We start from the raw sequence: 19903 nt of genomic DNA, 5'->3' as shown, positions 1-19903 counted from the left end.
GCTACGGTCAGCCCTCATAAATTAAGAATCCAATCCTATCTAAAATGTGCAAAATATGATCAGTCTAGATTTTTAATTTATCATTGCATTCATATTTTTTAGATTTGCTTATACGGGAAAAATGAGGAACTGTAAAACTGAATACTTTGAAATCTTGCAGACGTTTCAAAGTTGCAAAGCATGGTAAATTGTTAATCAATATATATCTGTTTATTCCCCCAAAAAAATTGATGACGTCATCTCAAAATTTTGCCGAATAAATTCTACCCGAAATGTGCAAAACATGATGAGTTTTCACTTGTGATGTATCACTGCATTCATATTTTTTAGATTTGCTTAAAGAGGTGGCCCAAACAAATTAATGAATGAGTCAATTTATTTTACTTATAATACGAACAGCTCACTCCTTTTTCGCAGAAAATTTTGGGAATACAATACTGTTATTTTTAGTATTACATGCATCAACCAATCCAAGTTGATGTACGTGTCCTTGCAAAAATGTTGATGAATTTTGCAAATTTTATTTTTTAACGATAATTCCTATACGTTGAGACAAAAATATGTGTGGACTGTTGAAATACAGGTAAGGAAGCATACTTTACGTATATTTCAGGTGAGTTCTTCCGTAACAAAATTTTTTAATGGCGTCATCAATATTTTATCAAGGACACGTATATCAATTTAAATAGGTGCAGCGTAATAATTATAATAACAGTACTCTTACTCACATTTTCGGGAAAATAGGGTGAAAAATCAATTTTCTAATTCATTAAATATTTTGTGTTACACTGTATAACTAATGTTAAAAACTGTGAATCCATTGATAAAGCACAAGTAGAGTCATAATATTTTGTCTATATTAGATGGGATTTATTCGGCAAAAATTTGAGGTTATATATTTTTTGGAGAGGGGATAAACGGATAAATTTTGATTAAAGATTCACCATGGGTACGATATTCGTAACATGCTTATAAGATTTCGGATCATTCGGTTTTGCAATTTCAAAAATACATTGTAAAATATTGTTATACGATAGTGATTTTTTTCAAAAATTGGCATGTCTGGGTTAATACCTTAAGACGGATTCATAAATTATATTGTATGTAGAAGTATGTTATTTTATAAAAATTAGTTAACACTTATTCGACAAAATTGTCAAACGACGTCAGCACTTTTGGGATGTTAAAAGAAATTAATTTTGGTTAACTATTATTTACTATGGCTAAGTTCACGTTACAACGTTTGCAATATTTCAGAGCATTGCTTTTGCAATTTCAAAGTTTTGATTTTTGTTTTCCAAAAATTTGGATATCTAGGGTAAAAGCAAGGATTCATAAATCACAAGTGGAGAACTATCTTATTTTGTAAAATTTAAATATTATTTACCATTGTAAATTTTGGATATGACGTCATCCCACTGTTGCTGGGGATGATTACACAATTTTAGTTAGCGCTTTACCACCATCTACACGATGGTGATAAACATATGTATAAAATTTCACAATCACAACAATGATCCAGTAATTTCAGAGATTATCTGTCTAATAAAAATTGACATAGACAACAGACAGACAGACATAAATAGACAGACAGACAAACGGCAGCAGCACACCCAATTTTTCGTATTCTAGGGTTTATAAAACGTCGAAAAAACCTAAAAGCAGTGATTCGTCCGATCGACCCTTTTACAATACTTCCTTAGTGCACACTCATTGTACTAAAATAGTATTTAAGAAAAAATTAAGTAGGTATACAACAAACATCATAAGTTTGTGTTTCTATCATTGTCTAATATTATAATTGTTAGATTGTTACAAATAAATAGAATACTTTGCCTCAACTTAAAATATGTTACAATGTATACGGATAATTTTGCATTTATTTACAAGATGTTTATTTGGTCAAATTAACATGTTTCAAAATAATGTGTCTGTCTCTTGTGGCCCCGTTTCAACTGTTTCTGTCTAGCAAGAATAGTCCTAGTTTTAAAAATGTATTTTATAGTTTTGAAAATATGTTTAAATTATTTAAGGCGCATTAAGTTATTGGAACCGTAATAAAATATGTATTACGATAATTGTTATTTGGATAGCCATGTTTGAAGTGATATGTCTTGAAAACCTTTGCATTAATTAAACCTGGAATATTTAATTACAATCTATGATGTGGCAGATGAATCTCTTAATTGACACAACTACAACTCATTAATTATGGAGCAGTGCCAAGAGAGATATTCGCTTAATTTCAGTTTCTCTACTCACTGGTAAGTATGTGTAAGTGTATATTATTAGTTCCTATAGTTATACACTTTTTTCGATTTGCAAATTGGTGAATATTTTCAGAGTGTCGATATAAATAACAGTATTCCACAAATCTATTTATCAGTTTCGTCCGTACAGCATAAAATTTGTCAACCATATAAATCCAACACCGCCATCTCCCATAACGAGAAATTCGCTCATTCATAATTATCTCGTGGTTTGATTCCCAGATTGCATCTCCATAATCGTAAATACACACGAAATGAGACTGACATCACATCCATTCGCAAGTGGATCATAATTACAACGTTCGAGTGACATAAACCCATCATTAAAAATGAACACGTATGTAAAACACTCTCCCTACACGACCACCTCATTCCTCCATAATGTATGCATGCAAAATGAGACGTTATTTTATCCAAGTAGTTTTCCAGTAAAGTACGGTTCTTATGAATACTTAAACGTCCTGAGAGCCAAATTAGTTTGCGCACTTATCGCCAGACTTTGTCAACACTGTGGTAAATTCCAAACACAGTATAGTACCGAATAAGTTGGCAAGTAGCGGGCAATCTTGACCTCTGCATCAATAGCCCTCGCAAGGGCACTAAACCGCCTGCTTTATGCTAGGGACAGAAGGGTTACAAATCTCATTACGTTTAATCTTGGCATCCACAACTCTTAGGCCGTATGTGTGTAGATTCTGAATTATTCTGTTTGGGATGTAATATACGGAGTTATTATTAAACAAACAAGACAATGGGTGGTAATATTGCACCCTAATGGCTCACCTACAAGGATTTTCCGAACCGGTGGAGATGCTATTTACTCGACAATGAAGGGTCAACTCTGTAAGTCGTGATTAAAGCTGGTCCGGGTTTGGTCATTTTGTTGTCTCTAATTCAGGGGATAACATGTTTAGTAGTATATCTCTACATAAATATAAAGTATACTTTACCGGGCAACTGGACATAATTCTGAAAACAAAAAGGTAGGTATTTGATGAATCTCATGGTTGATACCATTATCAGTTACATAACAATACCTGTCTAGTTATAACAGATCTTGAGCCAAAGTATTTGATTCTCACTCTAACACTGAAACCTTGGAAAAACTTTAGAATTTACTAATTCATTATTATTGCTACATCTGATATGTCGTAACTGCGTGGGTACGCTTGCTGTTATTCTATTGTACTGGAAAAACAAAACTCCACATCATGGGCAAAACATATATAGAAGTGATGAGATAAAATTTTTGTGCTAGAAAAATCGTATAAAGTGAGATGGACATTACCTCTTTGTACAGAAACTCTTGGAAGCAGAACACAAAGACTGATAGATTTATTCCATTAAAAAGATAACTTTAATTTTTCTGGCTGAAGACGAGAATAGAGGTTCCCGAAGCATATTCCCAATAAACTCGTTTTAAAAAAACACATAGAGATAGACCTAAATTATGATAATAGTGCCATAAATAAAAATAATTTGAATAATCGAATAGTGATAATTATTATAAAGAAATTGTAAACGCTTACGAAAACACTCTTATTTTCACTTACTATCATTTGATTAGGGAGCAGTACGGCTCAGATAGCCCCTAGCGCGGCACAGCGATAGTGCTCATGAAGCAACGCTGTCCGCAGTCACTTTGTGGATGGGTTGCTAAGATCGCCATACCTATCTGAGCGGCTCGGTGCGTCTCCCCCCTCGACACCCAATGGGTAAAAGAGGGTAACAGATTATATATATATATATATATATATATATATCATTTGATTAATATATGAAGAATAAAACTGACTATTTTCTTCAAAAACATTGGCCCAAGGAGGTTTCGACAGAACTTCCCTCACACCTGAACTACAATGAAACATATCCAGCATTTTCGAAAAATTATAACATTAATTTTTTTATGAGAACTCCTATAAGCTTAAATAAACATATGTATGTAACGTTAAAGCAAATCTAACGAAGCGTGCGTATGTTTCAAATGAGTTTTTACTTTACAATATTTTGTGTTAACGTCAACAATTTTTTCGGAGGAGTAAACATATATATTTTGATTAACGATTTACCATGATTACAATAACTTCAAAAGGTCTGCAAGATTTCAAAGCATTCGGTTTTAAGTTCCTGATTTAAACAATGAAATAAATGGACTCATTCATTATTTTTTTTTGAGTCATTTTGTATCAGCGAATCTAAAAAATTGGTCGAAGATGATTTCGACAGAACTTCCATAGCACATCATAAAGTTTTGTAATAATAATTCACATTTGGTTGATTATAATTTGTCTAGAACTAGGGGAGGCAAAAATTCCTCTAGGGGAGGGTCAGCATCCCCTGGCCTCCCTCTAGCCACCGCACTGCCTAAAGGTGAGAAAATAAGAAAGTACGAAGTCGCTCGATGGACTCCGTTAATATACTTCTTTAGTTTACGCTCGATAAGTAACAACTTCAAAGTGTTTATGTTTATATATCGGAAGAATGTCACGTAGAAATTTATTTGATTTCAATGAGTTTGTTGCCTTAAACCAGATATTTAAAATTATTAAGTAAGCTGCAATCGAACAAAATGTTCTGAATGTTTTTATAATAATTTTTATTTAATCCCCATTAAATAAAGACTTTCGTATTTTCACATTTTCGACTAAATTGGGTGACTCGTCCTTAATTTGATCAATAAAAAATTGATCCAAGGTTATTCCCTCGCCCGTGATAAAAATACGATAAAAAATTTCCAATTTTTTCTCAAAATTATAAAATTTGATTTTGCGAATTTTACTATGTTTATGAGAACCCATAGAAGAAAGATATGTGTTTTTCCTTTATAAACTTTTGTGATGACGTCACATTTTTGCAAAGACATGTATCTACGGTATTGTATTCCAAATTTTCGGGAATATGGAGTGACTCGTTTCTAGTTTAATCAATAAAATAAATTGACTCCATTATTTTTCTTGAGTCACCCGGAATAAGTAATTCTAAAAAATTTAAATGCAGTGGAAAAAAAAGTATAGACTCAACATATTTTGCATACGTATTTCAAATTTATGTTTTTTAGAATTATGTATCCCCGGTGACTCCAAAAAATTAACGAATGAGTCAATTTATTTTATTGATGAAACAAGAAAGGGGTCACTCCATTTTTCCGAAACTTTGAGAATACAATACTGTTATTATTAGTATTACATTGCACTTATCCAAATTGATATCCATGTACTTGCACAAATGTTGATGATGTCATCACAAAATTTTATAAAGGATAAATTCATTTGAAACATACCCGTAGCACATTTCTTTACATTTACATTAACGATACATATCTTTATTTAAAAACTTCTAGGGGTTCTCATCAAAAAATTAAATTCACAAAGATTACTTTTATAATAATTTTTCGAAAAAGCTGGAGATGTTTTATTGCTTGTAATTTTTTTATCTGTTTTAAAATTCATTCTTTGAACCTCCAACTATCAGGATTTTGCAGTCTCACTTCTAGGCAAAAACTGTCTCAAAGAAGGCCAACAATGGAGTGAATAGAACAGATTTATAAATTTTTAATTTATTTGTTGTATTTTGCAGGGAGTGGGAAAAGGATTGTGTTTCAGAGATAGAATAAAAACTATTACAAAATTTTAACCAAAAATTTTCTCATAAAATTTAATCAGCTAAAAAGTAAAAGCACGGAATATTTTTACGTGAAATGAGTGATATATGAAATGTACGGTGACTAAACAGGTTTGGGGTGCATTCGTTTTTGGCTGTACCGGCCACTTTCAGAATATCTATTAGGCGTGACATTAGACCGATACACCTCATTGGTTGATGAATGATGATACATCCCGCCTACTCGTCGTTTGAGTGAGGCAAGGGTTAGACTATTGCAGTGCTCATCGGTGGTAAAGTATGAAATCAATTGAGTGAATCATGTTATTTTTTTTATTTCAACCTGTGTCAAATTTGACGTTTTACTGGATACAAACGAGCCCGGTAAGATCAAAATAACGGACGAGTCTGGTAAAATTGGGCCAAAAAGGACAAGTCCTGTAAAGTGTTACTCTGTGTTTAAACATTTGATACTGCTTTGTACGAATAAGGTAAGTCCGGGAGAGTTGGCTCACCTTTTTTAAAATCGACCTAGCATTAAAACTACAAGAGATAAAAAAAATAAAAAAAATGATTTACAACTATACATAAACATAATGAAAATCAATATGTCATTTAAACTAAAACTAACTGTTCCTTAAAAAATAAAATAAAACAACTTTTGGCAAAGTGGGTCATCTCACCAAGGGTTTATGAATGAGATTGCCTAGATAGTATTGGTAAGATGGGTCATCTAAAATATATGCACTTAAGGCTTTCTGCGTGCTAAAAATTTGCCACAGAAATCACACAAGTTTATATACTTTGAACAATTTTCGTGGAACCACTTCTGGCAATGAATGCACTGAAGCCAGTCATCTTTCTTCATAGTTTTAGCATATTCTTCACCACATCCTTGACACACAGCGTTATCTTCTTCCGAAGAACTATCCCCTGGATTTCTTAAGTCAAGGTCACTGACGTCGTCGTCTGTAGATGACTCGTTTAGTACCTTCTTCTTTTTTGGTCTTTTGTTTTCATTTTTTTGAGTCACATTTTTGCGTTTTCATATCTTTATCTTATTATTTTGATTTGTTATTTTTTGTTCCTGTGTTATTTTTACGGCTCTTCGTTTTTCAATATAGTCCTTGGAGGTTAAAACAGTTGGTACCTGTTGGGAGCGTTTTTTTACCTTTTCGACCCCAGTATACTTGGGTATACTATTTCCAGCGATAGATTGGAAAATTTAGAATTCACAATTGCCAACCGGAGAATCCAAAATGTACCAACATTATACGGTTAAAGCAGTTGAAGAGTTGTAGTTTAAGTTGGCAACCAACATTCTTTTTCCCGTGCAACGAATTTCCTACGCTTCTATGCTTACCCTAGTCGGCCGGTTTCGTTTAACCTGTGTTTTGGACGATCAGCTGACGTTAATTTAAAATTTTGGTTCAAAGAGTTAAAGAGTGTGTTTTTTGTGTTTAGTGTTTGTGTCAAAACAAATTTCATTTATATGGACCCCATGGAAGACGTTACGAATAAAATTCATAATTACGCAAGAGCCATTATATTTTGTAACCCTCTTCAACCCGGTGCAGTATGACGGTTGTTGACAACATTGTGCCACAGAAAATGATTGCCAATGCGTATTCATTTTTCAAGAAAGGAAATTTTAATTTAGGATGCCCTACAGAGGTTGTACTTCAATATAATTGTCTTGGTTAAAATTGTTTATTTGTGTTTCATTTGCTTTTATCTTTAACACAAACTCATGGCAGCTGTAGTTCCTTGAGAGTAGCACAAACAAATGAATTTCATTTTAATATACATATTAAGTATGTTAATCACGTTTGCTGCGCAAAACTAAAACAGTTGTTATGTTATATTTTGTAATGTATATACAAATTTAGTGTAGGTCCAAAGAAAGTAGGTAATGTTATTCAAAGTGTATGTTTCAGTATAGATAATATTGTCTGTTGGAAACAAATTGTGTTATTATTAAAAGTAATTTTACGTAGTTCACTATTATTTTCAAATCCACTTATAAGTATTTCAAATACAGCGCCGTTGGCACCACTTTTTATAGCGGTGTAGTTGGTGACTTTTCTGTCAGCTAATCTATCAGTGGAAATATACTATACTGGGTTTGATTTATTTAACATGGTATTTAGAGTACCTTCATTTATTTTTTATTTGTCACCGGTAGTTCCTGATAATGACGCCGCCTCTTGTGGTTCGATGTTCGCTATTATATTAAATACAGTTACTGCAGTACCTAGTTCAAATGTATCCGTTACACGCAGTATTAAAATGTGCCTATAAACTTTTAAAAAAAGCTCTGTCTAAAGGCTGGAGGAATTGTGTTGTGTGGCTGGGTAGACATAAAAATATAATGTCATGTTCTTGAGCGTATTCTAGCTGTTCGAACAGTAAGTGCTCCATTCCGGCGCACGCGCGAGTGAGCGGAAGTAGTACGCTACTGAACGTAAAAGGTGCATGAGTGAACGGTTTTTCCTCACGCGTGTTCCTCGTTGTACTTCTCAAAATCAGGCTACCAAGAACCAGGGGCCCCTGTCACCGCCAGCAGGATACTCCAGGTTAGTGGTACTTCTCAGTGATTCTCGGTCCTTCGCGCAAAGTTAAGTCACGGCACCCCGCGTGCACACTAGCATATCTAAATTAACAAGAATTGTATGCCCTTGTTTTTGGTCTTTTTGAGTCTCACTCTAGGTGCTACAATATCTTGATTGTGGGGCGTGTTATATGATTGTCCAACAGGGTAAACCCTAATTACAGGACAAAAAAATAGGGTAAATGTGTACAAGAGTGCGCATATGTATAAGAGTACGCACTGATGATTTCTGCTTATTAGTGCCATCTGGGTAAGATGAAGTTATACCATTCACAATCGAATGCTAAACTTGAGATAAAGGTGTAACAGTGACCTGTATATAGTTTATAGTTTGATCGTACTGACGATTTTATGTTTACGCGTTGTGTGGATGTAATTTTTACCGCTCACAGTTTTAGTTTTTTGTAAGGTACGTACCAGTTCTTTTATTTTACAGTAATAATGTTCATTAGCTGCAACTTTTAAGGTGTCGTTATACACTAGCAGTTTTATACTTTCTATACATCAAAAACTTTTAACTTTGAAAACATTAGGTTATGTACAAATGTACAAGAGTGCGCAATACTTGCGATACGTAGTCTTATAGATACATATGATACTATAATGAATTATTTAAGTCTACTACTTTGTACTGCTTCTCAAGTTGTGTGGTGGTGGTGGTTATGGTGATGTTTGTTTTTTAATTTTTACTTCCCGAGCGTAAGCGAATGAAGTATTGTAATCGAGTCCGTCGACCGACTCTCTACTTTTACGTTTTCTCGAATTTCAAGACCCCTAGAGTACGAAGAAATATGGATCCCGTTGTATGTGTAGTCTGTATTTACTTGTCCCTATTTATTTTCACCTTAGAAATAAAGATTTTTTTCATAAAATGTAATGCGCACTTATAAGCGTTCAAATGCGCACTCTTGTGCAGTGGACTGTCTAAGAGTGCGAATTTACACATCTTGACAAAAATTGAAATTACTCTTAAAATATAGTGGTCTTGGGACGTACAATTAAATATATCTGATCTCTAAACATGTATATGACGAACCCATATCATAAAATTTGTCTATCCAAAAAAATTAAAAAGTTATTGACAGTTTTACACTAAGTGCGTACTCTTGTACACATTTACCCTATATATATATATAATATAAATTGATACTAAAACAGAGAAGATGAAAAATAAAACATGTCTTCAAATAATGCATCTGTGACCTTGCACACCACGTAAATCGATGACCGTCGCAAGCTTTCATCGTACATAGGGGGATAGCGGCAACAGATCTTGACAAAATTCTGGACACATTATATGGCATTCTAACCAAATGAAATTGATAATCAACTTTATACTTTATAGTGTACGAGTGTGACGGCAAATTGCGCGCAACGTTGTATTCTTCGATCTACCATTGGAACAATTTTATGTTATACAAGCAGCTGATGCTGGCTAATTTCCACTTCCGGATAAAAACCATCAAGTCTCTATGATACCGAGATATTTCATAAAAGGTCTTAAAATTTTATTTAGTTTATATGCATGTGATGTGTACAATGAAGAGCAAACCAAAATGGCGTATTATAGTTCAGAAAATATAGACACAGAAAAATTGTTTCGTCATGTTAACATTAATGAAATTTTGATATACACCCATGACAAAACCCAAAAACGATGCAGAAGAATAAACACTATTAAGGTGCTCCAGATAAATTAAGCCTGAATGAAAAATAACTTGAAGATCCGTTATTTCATCCTTTTTAGTAATTATACTAATTAAATATGATCAATTGAATAGTAAGTGCCTATAAAATCGAAAGTTAATTATATCTGACACACCATCTTACAAATGTATCAATTGCATAACCATCAAGACTTTGTGCAAGTTAGAGTGTGCATGCTGCTGCTACAATGTTTCAAATTGAAAGTGGTTATTTGAATAGTAATAACAATAACCTAATAACTCATGAAGTATTGTACTTAGTTTGAGTTTGAAAACTGGTGTGTACTATTGTGTTTTTTATTGGTTTTTCACATGCCTGTTAAAGTGACACCTCTTTATAAGTGAGTAATTGTCTGCGAGTGACTATAATTAATCATTATCTGTTTTCTTGTGTTTAAATTTGTGGCCCACCTGTATGTATCTTGGTTACTCTGAGGGGCCCCTGAATGCGAATTACTTTCGTCCCGGAATATTATGAATAATTGTTGCAATTGTGGAGCCCTTTGAAAACCAAACGCATTTACAATAACCTGCGATAAAGTTAATAAAGGGTAAATCAAAGTTTGTTAAAGTTGTATGTAATACACGCAATAGTAATATGACTGATTTTAGAGATCTCAAAGAATTAATAGTGTGAGGGCTGGCAAATCCCACAAAATTGTATAGCATTTGTATATTTGTATATAATCTGTATTTAATTTCTTCCAATCAGTACCACCCCGAAACTTTCTCTTCGTCCACCTGCATGTCGTAAAACCCATCTTTTGTTCATCCTTCTCAGTAATACTTATCCTTTCCCAGATTTCGAATACCTTCCAAGAACCCTTTAAACATAACTGTTTCCACCGCTTTCTACCGACCTTTCTTTTCATTTCAATTTGACAAACTCCAAGACTCTTCCTTCATCGGCCGTACCGACAACATCAAAATAAATACGCCAAAACGCATGTACTGTTTCAATCACCTGATCACCCCACAATTGGTGACACCGACGTGACGTTTTTTTCTTAGCAACGTGAATGATCAGTGTACACACAGTGTCCGCTATTTCGGCGTTCCAACGTAATTCGCCCTCCCCCCACCCCGTTTAATTCCACGTGTGTACCGTATAACCATGACGCCGCAAAACGAAGATACGACTTACCGAGGTTCGACTTCTAGAATGGACCAGCTGGAATCGATGCTCATAAAGGCACTTGTAGACCTCGCCGTCATAAAAATGAATTCCGTAACCCCCAACCACCGCAACAATTCGAGTTCACACCATCGTTCCTGCCCGTCGTCACGTTCGCGTTCCCGAGACCGACACCAGCGAGAAGGCGACACCTGCTGATTACACTGGCGCTTCGAACAAAACGCCAGAAAATGTGAAAAGCCCTGCAGGTTCAATTCAGATGCGGGAAACGACGGGGGCAGTCGTTGATGGGGACCAACGATGCAAGCCCGCAAACCTCCTACCGATTATTCATCGCCGACCGTCAAACAAAAGTTCGGTTCCTCATCGATACCGGAGCTGACTTGTGCGTCTTCCCACACACAAAACTGCCAAAACCACGAGCAAAGTCAAAGTACGAACTTTCCGCGGCAAATGGCGCAACCATCGCTACATACGGGACGATTACGCTTTCGCTGGACTTGGGGCTACGAAGACAATTCACCTGGAGATTCGTCGTAGCGGATGTTTCCAAGCCCATTATTGGTTCCGACTTTCTCGCCCATTACGGACTCCTCACCTCCCGTGGAGACGTTGTAGAGTGTGAGTCGCACACAATCAAAACCATCGCCGGATCATCACCATACCACTAGCTCCTGCAACGATTCCCAGAAATAACGCGACCTAACGGTACGGCTCAAGTCGCTAAACACGCCACGAAACACCACATCGCAACCACTCCTGGACCGCCGATTGCGCAAAAACCGCGACGACTCGCACCCGACAAGCTTCGCGCCGCCAAGAAAGAATTCGAACTCATGGTGCACATGGGTATCGCCCGCCCATCGCAGAGCCCATGGTCGTCACCCTTACACATGGTCCCAAAACATGGCGACGAGTGGAGGCTACCGCACACTCAACACCAGAACAAACCCAGATAGCTACCCGGTAAAACACATCCAGGATTTTTCTCAGTCGCTGTCTGGAGAATCAATTTTTTCTACCATCGACCTGGTTCGCGCATTTAATCAGATACCGGTCGCCGAAGAAGATATTCCGAAAACAGCCATCACGACAACCTTCGGGCTATTTGAGTTTATGTGTATGACTTTCGGGCTACAAAACGCGGCGCAGGCCTTACAGCGCTTTATCGATGAGGTACTACAAGGTCTCGACTTCAGCTACGCGTACATCGATGACATCCTCGTCGCATCGACATTCCCGGAAGAACATCTCCAGCACCTAGAAATACTTTTCCAGCGACTACAGAAATACGGAGTTATGGTCAATCCCGCCAAATATACTTACTTTTGGAAAAACTTAGGTCAAGTTTCTCGGCTATCTTAACTCCTCTGCTGGTACGCGCCCGTTACCCGACAAAGTGGAAGCCATCCTCGCGTACCCGCGCCCGAACACTGTCAAGCAACTGCGCCAGTTCTTGGGGATGGTGAATTTCTTCAGGAGATTCCTGCCCAAGGCTGCCGAAAATCAAGCACCGCTCAGCAACCTCCTCCAGGGCAACGCAAAAGGAAAAACACCGGTCGAGTGGACACCTGCAGCCATCCAAGCATTCGAGACGTGCAGGGAAAGTTTCGCTGAGGCGACCTTATTCGCTCACCGCAACCCCGGCGTCACGATAGCCATTTTTAGCGACGCTTCCGACCACGGCGTCGGAGCCGCCCTCAAGTAATTCGTCAACGGCGCCTGGCAGCCACTCGATTTCTTTTCAAAGAAATTAGGCCCGGCCGAATCAAAGTAAGCAGCGTACGACCGCGAACTACTCGCGATATACCTGGCAATCAAGCACTTCCGACACATAAACCCATCACCTTCAGGAAGAAGGAACAACAGTACTCGCCTCGACAATTCCGGCACTTAGAATTCATAAGCCAATTTACCACCGACATTCGTCACATCTCCGGAGAAGACAACATTGTCGCTGACGCTCTTTCCCGAATTGACGAGCTTGAATCCACTGTTAACTACGAAGCCCTCGCAGCCTCACAACGAGATGACGAAGAATTGCAGAGTTATCGAGAAAACAACTTCGCATTGCAACTTCGATTAATTCACATTCCCGATACCAACGCTACAGTCTTTTGTCAGGTCAGCACAAGGACAGCTCGCCCATTCACAACCAAACCATCCCGAAAGGCAGCCACCAACCGTGAGGACCCACCAGCTGTTGTTACGACACCAGGGGGGGGGGAGTACTGTGGCGGCACAATAATACGTAGTAGTAAGCGAGGAAACATAAGATCCTCCGTGGTCTAGTGGTAAGGGCACTCGCCCGGCAAGCGGTAAACGTGCGGTTCGATTCCCACCGGAGAAGCAACATTTTTCTTCGCTTACGTACAATAGCATCACTAAAAGATGACTTTATAACTTCTCTGCAAGAACTAAAGGATAATTTTGAAAATCGAATCACTGCCCTAAACTCTTTCTTCATTCCTTTACAATCATAAGAAATTCTGCAGGGATTTTGGAACGACAGAATAGAAAATAAAAATTAGGAGTAATTGTTTTTAGAACGCCAGAACAATCTAGTAATAACAGCAGTAGTGTGCGTCCCAATTAGATCAAGCTGCGATGAAACAGATTCTCAATACAGCTAGACAGGAATATATATAACTTATAATAACTTATCAATGTCATATTTCTATAATTGTGTGGCTCCTTTTTTCCGCTTTTAAATTATCTGTATTAGTTGCACTTTGTTAACAGCTTTTTAGTTGGGATTACTGATAGCAAGTTCGCTTATAATATGGAATCAAAATGGCCTAGGCGGGCTGTAGGGTACACAGTGCAGTTCTTGTTAGATTTTTTTTATGAACAAGCTGATTTAAATTACTAAGAACAAAAACAAGCTCACGGAAGAAGCACGAAAATTGGTTTTCAAGATGTACCAAGAAGATGTGGTAAAAGATATAAGCATGTACTCCATATGTAAGAAATACGTATACCAGGATGGTCTACCATTATATATATCAAAATGTATCATAGTCTCATTTACTAGAAATCGATCAGTACTTTTCTTTAACTATTACCATAAATAACATTTTGATTTCAAGTTGTGACTCTGTGAAAGATTTAGGCATAATTTGTTTCTAAAATCTTCATACTGTTTTTTTATAAGGTCTAAACTTGAAAATTGTCCTATGATGTTTTTCCCATTCTATAATTTATTTATTATCAATCCATAGCCTTGGAACGTTCAACCTAGGTTCCTTAAATTTCTGTACAATGAGCAATAATATAACGAATACCCCCTTCAATATTACGATGAAAAATTGTTGCTATCGGAATTTAAATTATATAAATACATTGAAACATAGAAGGATGGGTTGTTCGGTTGTTGTCCTGTACAAGATGATTTATGGTATTATTAATAATCCTGACCTAATATCTAAAATTAATTGCTACATCCCTCGTATTGACTCAAGATTTTCGATAGATTTCCAGCTTCCAAAATGTGGCAGTAACTTGTTAAAGAAATCACCACCGTAGGCAATATTAACATATTGCCTACGGTGGTGATTTCTTTAACAAGTTACTGCTACAGTAACCTGTTACTACACAAAAATAGTACAATCAGAATGTGACATATACGCTGACAGTTTAAGAAACATAATGTCTAAGTGTAACACATTATTTTCTGCGTCCTCGTAAATAAATATTATAATTAACGACATATTCTTCATATCCTTTCTGACAATAGGTTTTTGGTGGTGTTCACTTTAACTTCACTGATAAAAATGTTACACGCGTTAATAACAAACTGTGTATTTAAGATTAATTAGTATAAGTCTAGTTGCAGCACACTGGTAAAATTTAATTAATTAATTAATTACTTAAAGTAACTTCATTTGACATACACCTGTTAAAACTTTTATGACTGAAGCGGCTAAAGCCTTAAGTCATAAAATTAATAAATATATATAATTCAAACTGGCTATTGTATTACTTAACTCAGTTCACAGCTACATTATCCCAATAATGAACAATAATAATCTTGCGGTTAGGGTCCACAAAGCTTACAATAGCCAGTTTGACTTATAAAGGTGCTTTGGCTTAAGCCACTTAAGTCATAAAAGTTTTAACAGGTGTATGTCAAATGAGGTTTGTGTAATTCTATTTATTCTGTATTTTGTACTTAACTTTTCAGCTATTTTGTTATAATATTGCTCGGTAAATAGAGAAATCTGTTGGGCAATAATAGTTATTTATGTACCAAGGGCACAAAGAAGATGTTTATATTCGAGGGCAACGTTTACAAAATCGAGGGCCTCTGGCCCGAGATTTTGTAAGTTGCCCGAGATTTATAAACATCAAGTTGTGCCCGTGGTGCATACAAACTTTTATTTTTCACGAGAAAATCTAAAAAAAAGACTAATTTAAATAATTAATTCGTAAAAAAAAAAAATTACGTGGCGTTGATTTTGTTGTCAAGGAGATTCTATGTTTATTGCAAACACGGCGTCTATTCACGGTGTCAACACGTATATTTTCGACCGCGGAAATGAACGAGGAAAATTGTGAAATTCCAGAAAACATTGTGAAGAAAGCGCAAAAAGCCAATGAAAATGTGTTACCTGGAACATCAGGATCCATATATGAAAAAGAATACAAAATTTTCCTTAATTGGAAGATTAAGAAGTGGCTTACTTCCAAGAATTGGTGAGTTATTCTGTTTATAAAATAATTATTTAACTGTGTTCTTCATTTTTAGTCAGAAAAATATTCACCCAGTTCCTTATGGTGAAAATACTCGAAGGTCAATACAACTTTAAGAGTAAACGACAACATAGACATTTCTAATTATCATCGTTTGACATATTTCTATAAAAAACCCAAAAGGTTATGTGGCAAAAAAATCCCGAGTTTTGACTGGCGAACAAGTCATGCAATTTCTAAAAGATGCTTCCGACAACAGATATTTACTTCAGAAGGTAAACTAAGTTATTTTTTGATGATTGTAATTAATTTAAATACGAATGTTTTATGCTGTAAAGGTAGTTGGAGGATGAGTGAACACAATTCAAGATTTTTATATAATACGTTATTCGGTGCTAGCAGAATGGAAGCAGTGGCAGAAATAATTCCAATAGAGGCACCTCCGAAAAGTTTAAGTTTACCTGAATAGTTTGGTATGAATAGCAAGTTTGTAAATTGTAATTTGTATCTTCGTTATTAAATAAATTGTCAAAAAATAAATAAGTGGTTAAAAATAAACAATATTTTTTTTTAATTTTTGTTTAATTCGGTTTAGCAAAATAGGGCATAATGAGAGGGCGTAATAACTTTTTATGCCCGCTCATTGTGCCCCGGATATAAGATGCCGCTTTACGTTTATCAAATCATGGATATAAAACAAACATTATATACGAGTGAAAAATAAAGATTTTTATTAATTTATTAATTAATTAGTTAATTAATTAATTAATTAATTTATCTGATAATGCAGATGATTTAAAAGACTGCTGTATAATGATAATAAATGATGAATGGTATTATATGTTATTTGCAGTTTCATGGTCACTGGTGGTTTGTGAGTGGTCAGGACGATGTAATCTAAATTCTTTTTTTTTATAATACACAGAGATAATACACGTCCGATGTATTTTAATAAAACTAATATTTAATTTTCCTGGTTAGAGTAGTGGAGAGTGATCCGTGTGATTCATAATTAACAGCTGATTTAGATCTTTTAAATTTTTGTAACAGAGCTTTTTTACGTTTTACTAACAGAAATAGTTCATTGTTCATCCAAGGTTTTGAAGGACTGGTTATATACAGTTTCTTACGAGAACATTTCTCCTGTAAACTGACTACGATAATTTTACGTTCAACTCAATCATAATCACCTCAATTATGATACAATCCATACTTCATAATCTGCATCATTATTGTGCAAGTACAATAAAAAGTGTGTTTTGAACTCCAGTGGTGCCAACTCTCCATAATCTATCACTTTATTCGACTGTAAAGCAGTGGCGGCTCGTGAAGTTTTCTTCAGAGGAGGCTCAAATTTGAAAAGCACTACTTTTTATATCTTTTATTATCTGAATAATTTTTTTCGTCATGCCCACGAAAAGAACACTCTTGCGTTGACAGATAAATTATATTGCATCGATTAGTCTTTTCAAAATTGCCCAATTTTCATCAACTTTCTCGTAACAGTTCTCCCTTTTATGAGCCGAATCTAAATTATTGGCAATGTTTTGCTTACCAAGCATTTCTAATTTAATCGAAGAAAATATGTCTTCCTGTGATTTTTCATGCCTTTCTATAGCTCGTGACAAATTTTGTAAATTATTATAGCCGTTTTACCCCAAGCGGAAGATTTATCAGTTTATCACTTATAAATAATACACAATTCCAACAGTATAATTTGTTTCTTAAAACCGAAGCCGTTAACTATTTAGTTTTATTATAATTATTTTCATGAAATGCTCTGTTTTGTTTCTAATTGTAACTGTCAATACCATTAATGGGAGTGATGGTGTTGGTCTTCCCTTTTATACCCTTACCTACGTAAAGCCTAAACACCACCACCACTGAACAGGGAGCTCGCGAAACCACCTCAATGTTTTTCCTACTTACACCCGATTGCTCCAACTAATAAGAAAGAGATAAAGTTATCTGCACGACTTGATCTGAAAAGAGATGAACTAGCCGGAGGCTAGCGGCTTGGAGCGGCTGTCGAATCAACGTTTTAGCCAATGCAATGCACACTGACGGTGCGTCAAGGTTACGATCTCTTATTCAGATGCATCGTCGTTCGGAGGCTAGCGGCTAGCAAGCCTCTGCCGCTGAAACCAAACGCGGAGTGGTGTGAATGTGAATTATGATTGTGAGGGCGCAAATATAAATTTTTCCGACATTTTAACCTGATATATGATGAAAGTAAATGAAATCCAAGAAAATATTCTGAAAAATAACAAATGTCTACAAAAATATAAATTCTTTCATCGAAAAAAATTAGAGGAAACTCAGCTCCAAAAAATAGAGGAGGCTGAGCCTCCCCTGCCTCCTCTGAGGAGCCGCCACTGCTGTAAAGTAATTTGAACTGCAACATGATTCTATGACTGTGACAACGGCAGAGCCTGCTAAATATTATTAACAATTTTAAAACGGAGGTGAAAAATTTGCAAAAAAATTCTCCTCTTGAGTCAAACATAAAGCTGTGTATGTCACACGTAAATAATGCCTTTTATTGGCATATTTTATGACCGAGCGAGCTTGCTATGCATTATTTACTTGTAACATAAATAGCTATTATATATAACAAGAAAAGAAAAAGTTTTTAAATATGTGGAGGCTCTTTCAAAGCTCAAACAAACTATGAAAATTGGGCACTTATTTATTGCGCAGTAAAAGAGACACTTTTGTGCTAGAATTTCATTCAACTAATTTAAATATGTTTTAATTCGTATCTATTATAGCATAAAAGTTTACGAGAGTTAGTATTTAATCTGTGTTTGGCAGTTTTACAAATTTGAAAGCAACGAATTAAAATATTCCCCCATGGATTCAAACCGACAACACGTAGATTCTGCCAACCATGGCTTTTAAATTTTGTCTATGTTTTACGCTGTTGCCATATCGTCCCACGGACCGGCACGTTCGTGAGCGCCACTATAGCCTATTAAAACATCATTTGTTGATCGCAAATTTGGCAACATTCATGTACAGACAATTTTCTAATTAAATCCGTCTCAATCAACCGAAAGCTGTTACATATTGTTAAATTTTAAGCTATGTAAATCAGCAAGTGGTGCTTTAATAGAAATGACAAAAACAATAGTTGCTATCCATTTGCATTGTATCTCAATATCAAAACACAAATATATAATATCTAATTACATCTTTCCATACGCATCGATTGCTATTCGCATTTTTGCAAAGGACTTCGAGAATTGACGTGGTTGACGCTGGAGCAGATAATATCGCACTAAGCAGGCATGGAGATTTGACAAAAATCACCTTCGTTTACAACACTAAACCATGTAATTCTCAATATTTTTGTCAATACAGAAAATGAAGAATTTAAGTAAACAGAAATAGATGTTTTGTTCTTATTGTAATATGAGTCGAAAAAGTATAGTGGTCAACTTTTGAAAATTGTTTTTTTTTTCACTCCGGTGAATTGCTCCACCCGACTTCGGTTGGTATCGTAAACCTCATTCTCGTGCAAATGCCTAACTTTTTCACTCATATAACAATACACTGCTATTATTATTATACGGCAAATATTGCATAATTAACAATATTGGCCAAAACTATGTCATCTAATTATAACGACAGAGATTATGTGTTTATTATAATATACTTACATTAATAATAAGTTCTAAGTAATGATTTATTCAAATGAATATTTTCATGACCATCTGCAATTCACAGGGTCAAAGGCTACCCAATAGTGCAGAAATATTTATGCGCCAGAAAATGGAAAGACCAATATTAGTTGTTTATTTTACGTTGCTGTGTATTTGGGTTGAACATAAAATCGACCGAATTTAGAGCGGAACATGAAATATGGTATTTTGTATATTGCAAAAGC

At 35.5% G+C, this 19903-nt stretch overlaps 1 protein-coding gene across 7 annotated transcripts in view; it reads right to left on the bottom strand.

Moving 5' to 3' along the window:
- LOC135129139 (lachesin-like) overlaps positions 1 to 19903 on the bottom strand; it is a 252154-nt gene that overhangs the window by 210609 nt on the left and 21642 nt on the right. The window lies entirely within an intron of this gene.

The sequence above is a fragment of the Zophobas morio genome, unplaced genomic scaffold (genome assembly GCF_036711695.1).
Source record: "Zophobas morio isolate AGI-343-1 ecotype UQ-CSIRO unplaced genomic scaffold, CSIRO_AGI_Zmor_V1 ptg000014l, whole genome shotgun sequence".
NCBI classification, from domain to species: Eukaryota; Metazoa; Arthropoda; class Insecta; order Coleoptera; family Tenebrionidae; genus Zophobas; species Zophobas morio.
The sequence above is the reverse complement of the archived record's forward strand: the minus strand, read 5'-3'. Positions and strand labels throughout refer to the sequence as shown.